The sequence below is a fragment of the Pleurodeles waltl genome, chromosome 4_2 (genome assembly GCF_031143425.1).
Source record: "Pleurodeles waltl isolate 20211129_DDA chromosome 4_2, aPleWal1.hap1.20221129, whole genome shotgun sequence".
NCBI lineage: Eukaryota > Metazoa > Chordata > Amphibia > Caudata > Salamandridae > Pleurodeles > Pleurodeles waltl.
This window is the reverse complement of record NC_090443.1, coordinates 555,432,299-555,438,298: the sequence shown is the minus strand read 5'-3', so window position 1 is coordinate 555,438,298 and position 6,000 is coordinate 555,432,299. Positions and strand designations below refer to the sequence as shown.

The 6,000-nt window shown below is 41.6% G+C and overlaps 1 protein-coding gene across 2 annotated transcripts in view; it reads left to right on the top strand.

Moving 5' to 3' along the window:
- Positions 1-499: 499 nt before the first annotated feature.
- The window catches only part of AXDND1 (axonemal dynein light chain domain containing 1), a 342,044-nt gene continuing 336,543 nt past the window's right edge, over positions 500-6,000 (top strand). Inside the window, exon 1 of one of the 2 annotated variants that reach the window (XM_069232101.1) lies at positions 500-814. The gene's annotated coding sequence lies outside the window, so the exon portion shown is untranslated. The remainder of the gene's footprint in view (positions 815-6,000) is intronic. The other variant, XM_069232100.1, reaches the window with a different exon arrangement.

Genomic DNA, 6,000 nt, shown 5'->3' with positions numbered 1-6,000 from the left:
ATGTACCTTGGATGTTTGACTCTATATAACAATGTTTGCTATAAAACAACCTAATAAAAAAACCTTTGAACAAAGAACCCTCAGAAATATAAAGAAATCTGAGCGTCCTGCATCAGATTCATTTACAGTGTAGTGACTGCTTTTCCAAAGACATAAAGTTCATTCCATCAACTCTGTTACTAAACTCCGCCATCATTTCTTCAAATTAGCACAATTATTTGTCCTTAGGTAAAACAAAATTCCCGTTCACATATTCTGGCAATTTGTGTTTTGTTTATAGTAGCCTCTTCGTTTGTTATTATTAAAAATGTTAAATGTTCCCAGGTTCTTTCTAATACAAGTGTCATTCTTGCAAAACACCCAAACCGGAATTAGAAATATTGCCGAAATTACCTTCGCGTTTCTTAGAATCAAGCTCTCACGGGTTATGAGTGAGGTCGCTGTGTGCTGTGTCGCCACCTTGTGTAGTAGTGTAGAATTGCAGGAAAGGGCAGGAAGTAGTGCACAGGATCCAGCAGGGATTTGAAGCTGCGATGATGCTGTGAATTTCATTCCGACTAGTAGTGGAGGGGCGCAAGGGTGCGTGCTGCTTTGGTTCCATGGACTGTACCCAGGCAGGGAGTGGTGCCCAGGTTAGCTGCGGCTGCGGGGCAGCCCCAACGTTGCCATGGCGCGCAGACTGGCAGGCATTGTGTACGGTTGCCATGGTTCTTTGTCAAACCGGAGTCCACGGTCCACAAGGCACGGTGAAGGCAGGGGTGAGACTTGTGAGGGGCGGAGGAGGCTCTCCTGCGACAGGGAGGGAGTGTGACAGGTGAGTGAGAGACAGAATTGTGCAGGGGAGGCAGGACTGAGATTGACAGAGGAGCGATCACGTAGAGAACGCGAGATTTTCAAGTCAGAGATTCAGGGGGTCCTGTAAGAGGAGGTGAATCCGGGGCGTAAATTGGTGTGTTTGTGGGAAGGGGAGGGAGTGAGTGGCATGGTGATAAAGTAGTGAAGTAAAACTGCGACTGTTTGAGACTGCCGTCTGTCTGGACCTTCGGTGGTGGAAATAGTAGAAATAACAGCGTTTGCAGAAAATACAGGATTTGAACAAATACAGTTTGAAAACACCACGCACAGATCGTGTTCCTTAGAAAGAACATGTGTTCAGATTCCGCGCTGCTAACTGCTGAGCTTTGAGGATCGCTCACTTTCCTACAAACATCGCCAGTATTTCACCCTCTAAAGACATGACTGAAACTTCGTAACTTTTCCTCGAAACCCACTGTCATTAACTCCTGGCATGCCTGCGATTCCCACTTGAGGAAAACTGTATTTTTGCACCGTAAATTAAATTGCACGTCCATTGCACATTAGTTAATGACAAGCAAATATTTCTGTGTTCCGTAATTGTGATTCGTCACTTCTTAATTGCAGTCGCCACTCACTGCGTTCACGCAATTGTCCCGTGGAAGGGGTGAAGAAGGACTGGAGAATAAAGCTTTTCGGGTACAAGCTGTCAGTATGCAGAGCACCCTGTATGTTGATAGCAAGGACAACCTCCATATTTGTGTGTGGATATAATATTTTTTATTAGATCTGAAGTATTTACAACAGATAAACAGTTTTGCGAACATATTTGGAGATCATAAGGGCAGTAATAAAATAATCTACATTTTTATTTAATTTAAAATAAGACACCCGTTTTTTGATTGTCCCAGCAAAGATTGCCATCAGTACCATTAAAGGTTATATGTTGGCCCTTTTGACCTTATTGTGTTTACGTGAACAGCCATTCTTGTTTAATAACCCTTTCGATTATATGCCCCCCCACTTCTAAACCTGTCTTTTTTGGCTATTTTGGGCGTAGTCTGTGCTTTGGCCTCCATAACTTTTTGTCCACATAAGGTATCGACACCCAATTTGGGTCCTTACTTTCAACATCCTGGGTGATTATAAATGTACCCAGGGTTTGTGGATTCCCCTGGAATTATCCAAAGTATAGCTAATTTTTGTTTTGTTTGGGGAAAAATTGAAAAACAAAATGCTGCAGAAGAAAGTGTCTATTTTTTCCTGCAAATGGCATCAGTCAAAGGTTTGCAGTGCTAAAATCACCAGCTTTCAGGGACAGGCAGATTTGATTCAGAAAACGATTTATTAACACATTTTTGTCATTTTACTGGTTAATTACCAATTTTTCATATTTTTGGTCTTTCAACCTCCTTCCAGTTTGTGTTGGAAACAGGTGTGAAACCAAAAGTGGATCCCGGAAAGCTATACATTTCTCAAAACTAGAAAATAATCGGAATTCAGTATGGGGTCATTTGTGTAGATCCTTCAATGTTTTCCCAAATAAATGTTGAAATAAAATAAATAGTGACAATTAGAAGGATAAAATGGCAATTTGTCACAGTTTTCATTTGTAACTTCTCATCATGATGGCCGATTTACAAAAGCAATATACCATTACATTTGCTAGACTCTTCTGGTTGCACGGATATATAGCATTTGTGGGTTTTTAAGGAAACTCGAGGTACCTAGAGCCAATAACTGAGCTGCACATTGTGATGGTTTTTCATTATGTATCTGGTAAAGAGCAATTTATATGGTAAAATAGTAAAAAGACAAAGAGTGAAAAATAGGTATTCAGGAAATCTATGTATTTCCAAAATGGGCACAAGATTTTGTGTTTAGAAGCAATGGTTATTTGCACATCTCTTAATTTGTGGGTACCTATACTAGCATGTGAATTAGAGAGCATTTCTCAAAATGTCTACTTTCTTACACATTGTTCTAAATTTGGGAGGCATAAATGCAGAGTAATACAATTGGTAAAAACACTTGTTCTATTATTATGTGTTCCCCTCAGTCTCTGGATATAAATGGTACCACACTTGTGTGGGTAGGCCTAGTGCCTGCATTAAGAAAGGGCCCAAAATGCAACATGGTCTCATATTATATTTTTCTATTGAAAATTGGCCCTTTTTTGTAATGTGCCTTGCTGTGGATTTTGGGCCCTAGGTTAGCCAGCACCGAGGGAAACTTAGAAAACCTGTACATTTTTGAAAACTAGACACTGGGGAATCCAGGATGGGGTGACTTGCGTGGCTTTCACCAGGTTGTGTTACCCAGAATCCTTTTCAAACCTCCAACTTTGACTAGAACAACACATTATCCTCACATGTCTGTGATGGAAAATGCTGGAATCTGTTGGGAGCCACAAACCTCCTTCTACCCAGCATTCCCCTAAGTCTTATGATAAAAATTGTACCTCACTTGTGTGGGTAGGTCTAGTGCCTGCAACAGAAACAGCCCAAAATGCAACATGAACACATCACATTTTCCACTGCAACTGGCCCTTTTTGCTATGTGCCTAGCTGTTGATTTTGAGACCTAGCTCAGCCTGCATCTAGGGGAAACATAGCAAACTTGTACATTTTTTAAAATTCCCTAGGAGAATCCAGGATGGTGTGACATGCATGGCTCACACCAGGCTGCGTTGCCCAGAATCCCTTGCAAACCTCAAATTATACCAAACAAACACATTTATCTCATATTTCTGTGATAGAAAGTTCCTGACTCTGCAGAGAGCCACAAACATCCTTCCTCCCAGCTTTCTCCTAAGTCTTCTGATGAAAATAGTACCTCTCTTGTGTGGCTGGGCCTAGTGCACACGATTAAACAAATCAAACCAAGTTCAAGGAGTGTCTCTTTGTGATGACTCTCATTGAAGTTTGATCCTTTCCTGTTTTAAGTACTAGGCCCAGACACATAAGTGGGGCATCATTTTTATTGGGACAAGTGTTGAGATGTTGGGTGGTAGGAATTTTGTAGATTCCTTCTGATTCTGAGAAAAAATGGCACAGAAATGCAAGGAAAATATGTGATTTTAGTCAGATTTCGAGGTTTCAAGGGGATTGTGGGTATGAAAACTTTGAGATCCATAAGAAGCACACCACCCTGTACTCTCCTGGGTGTTCATGTTTCAGCAATTCGTCGGTTTGATAGGTTTTCCTGGGTGGCCACCGAACACAGGCTCAAAAGCTGCAGCTACCCCTCTTGTTGATGTTACCACTTTGCATCTTGGACCCTGCACTTTTGTGGGCACCAGACCCACCCACACAGGTGAGGTACCATTTTTTTGTCAGGAGATATCTGGGAATTCTGGGTGGCAGGAAGTGTAAGGCTCCCAGCAGATTCCTGTACTTTGAGGAATCCACACAAGCCACCTTGGAGTCCCCTGGTAATTTACCCCAGCAACAATGCACACCCTGGCAGAGAAAGACAGAAAAGGCATATAATATTGCACAACCATATATTCCTCAAGTGTTGACACATACTGGTTGGATTTGGCACAATGGTGAGTAAAATGTTCAAAGGGTAAATTTTATTAGCAAGAGGGTTTAAAAAATGAAATATACTGTTAGTAATTGAAAGTTAACTGATCCTGTGACTCACAGCTTGTGAGCTGTAAAGCCACGGCAAGGCACCAACCGCTTTACAGACCTTTACACAGCTTTTATGCGAGACACACACAAAACCATTTCCAGCGTCAGCTGCGGCGCTAGCACATTAGAACACTCATCAGTGTGTGGACTGTCGTTTGGCTAGCAGTGTGTGCGTACTGACCAGCCACAAGTCACTACACACACACCAGCTCACGCACACAGCTTGCCAAGCGCCAGTCCACACTCTCTGTCATCACATTTTCTTTTTAAACAAAAAAGAAAACACCAACCAAATGGAGGAGTTTTTTTTTTTTTAACATTCAAGCTTGGAAGGATAATCGTTACAGTTAGGGTGAATTGTGCCACAAGCAACAGTGTCCACTTTAAACAATACCTTGAACAATTGTACACCAGTGTAGAAGTTATCTCCATATAAATGGTGACCTTTATGAAAAAGTCCTCTACCAAATCCACACAAAATTTTCTCACTGACTCCAGAAGTGGACGGACAACTATAGGGGGAGGGCGAGGTCAATAGAAAAATCCCTACCAGTGTACACCCTAAAATTATAGACCTATCCAATACTACTCTGACAACATATACCTTTTAATTTTATAACGTGCCTTCTGCTAGGAATGTGCTACCTAAAAACCAAAAGACCCTTGAACAGGACCAAAGACTCATCCACAGCTATTTTATTCCCTGGAGCCTGGGTCTCTGAAGAGCAATCTACAAAGTTATCAGAGAAAGGCCGAATCTTCAAGAGACGGTCTAAATGAGGGTGATTCTATGGCAATGCTGAAGCATTATTAACAAATTGCAGCACCCGAAGCAGATACAAGTACCAGTCATGACTCATGGTTGCAGGAAATGTAGCAGAAGTCAAGGAACTAGTATTCCAATATGAAGACAGTGACAGCTTCCTTATCAAGCCCATCAAAAACGTTTAATTCAATAACTTCAACTCATTAAAATTTGTGGGAGTCCACCTGCTAGCTCTAGAGTGGGGCTTAAGTCTGGCACTGTTGTCCCTCAAATACTGTTCAGCATACAGATTAGTCTGGTCAAAAATTTCATTAAAAAATACATCACCCATAAACAACAGTTTATAGGCAAAAAGTTTTCAGTATTGACTCTTCACCCTGCAACAGAACTAAAAGCAGGCAACCCAGGCTGCACCATGTTGGGGCAACCCAGAATTCAGCACTTCCAATGGGAAGTCTTTCAGCCCCAGGCTGCAATCCAGATTCCTCTTGCTGCATTATCAGTATATCAGTGTTCTCTTCTATAAAATGTACTTCCTCTGCGCAGAGAGTGGTTTCATCATCAGATTATTCCTCTCGGACAGAAAATTCACTTCCAGAATCTTGGACTACCTCCTCTTCTTCAGATGCAGTCAGTCTCAGAACCATGGTCAGAGGAAGATTCTAAAGGCAAACCAGCAACCTGCTGAGCTGTAATCCTGCGGTTAGCCGTAATCCTTACTAATAAAACTAACACAACAAATAAGTCCACAATAACCAACACTGTGTAAAATAAGTAAGCAGTGGTTTTAGCAAACAGAAA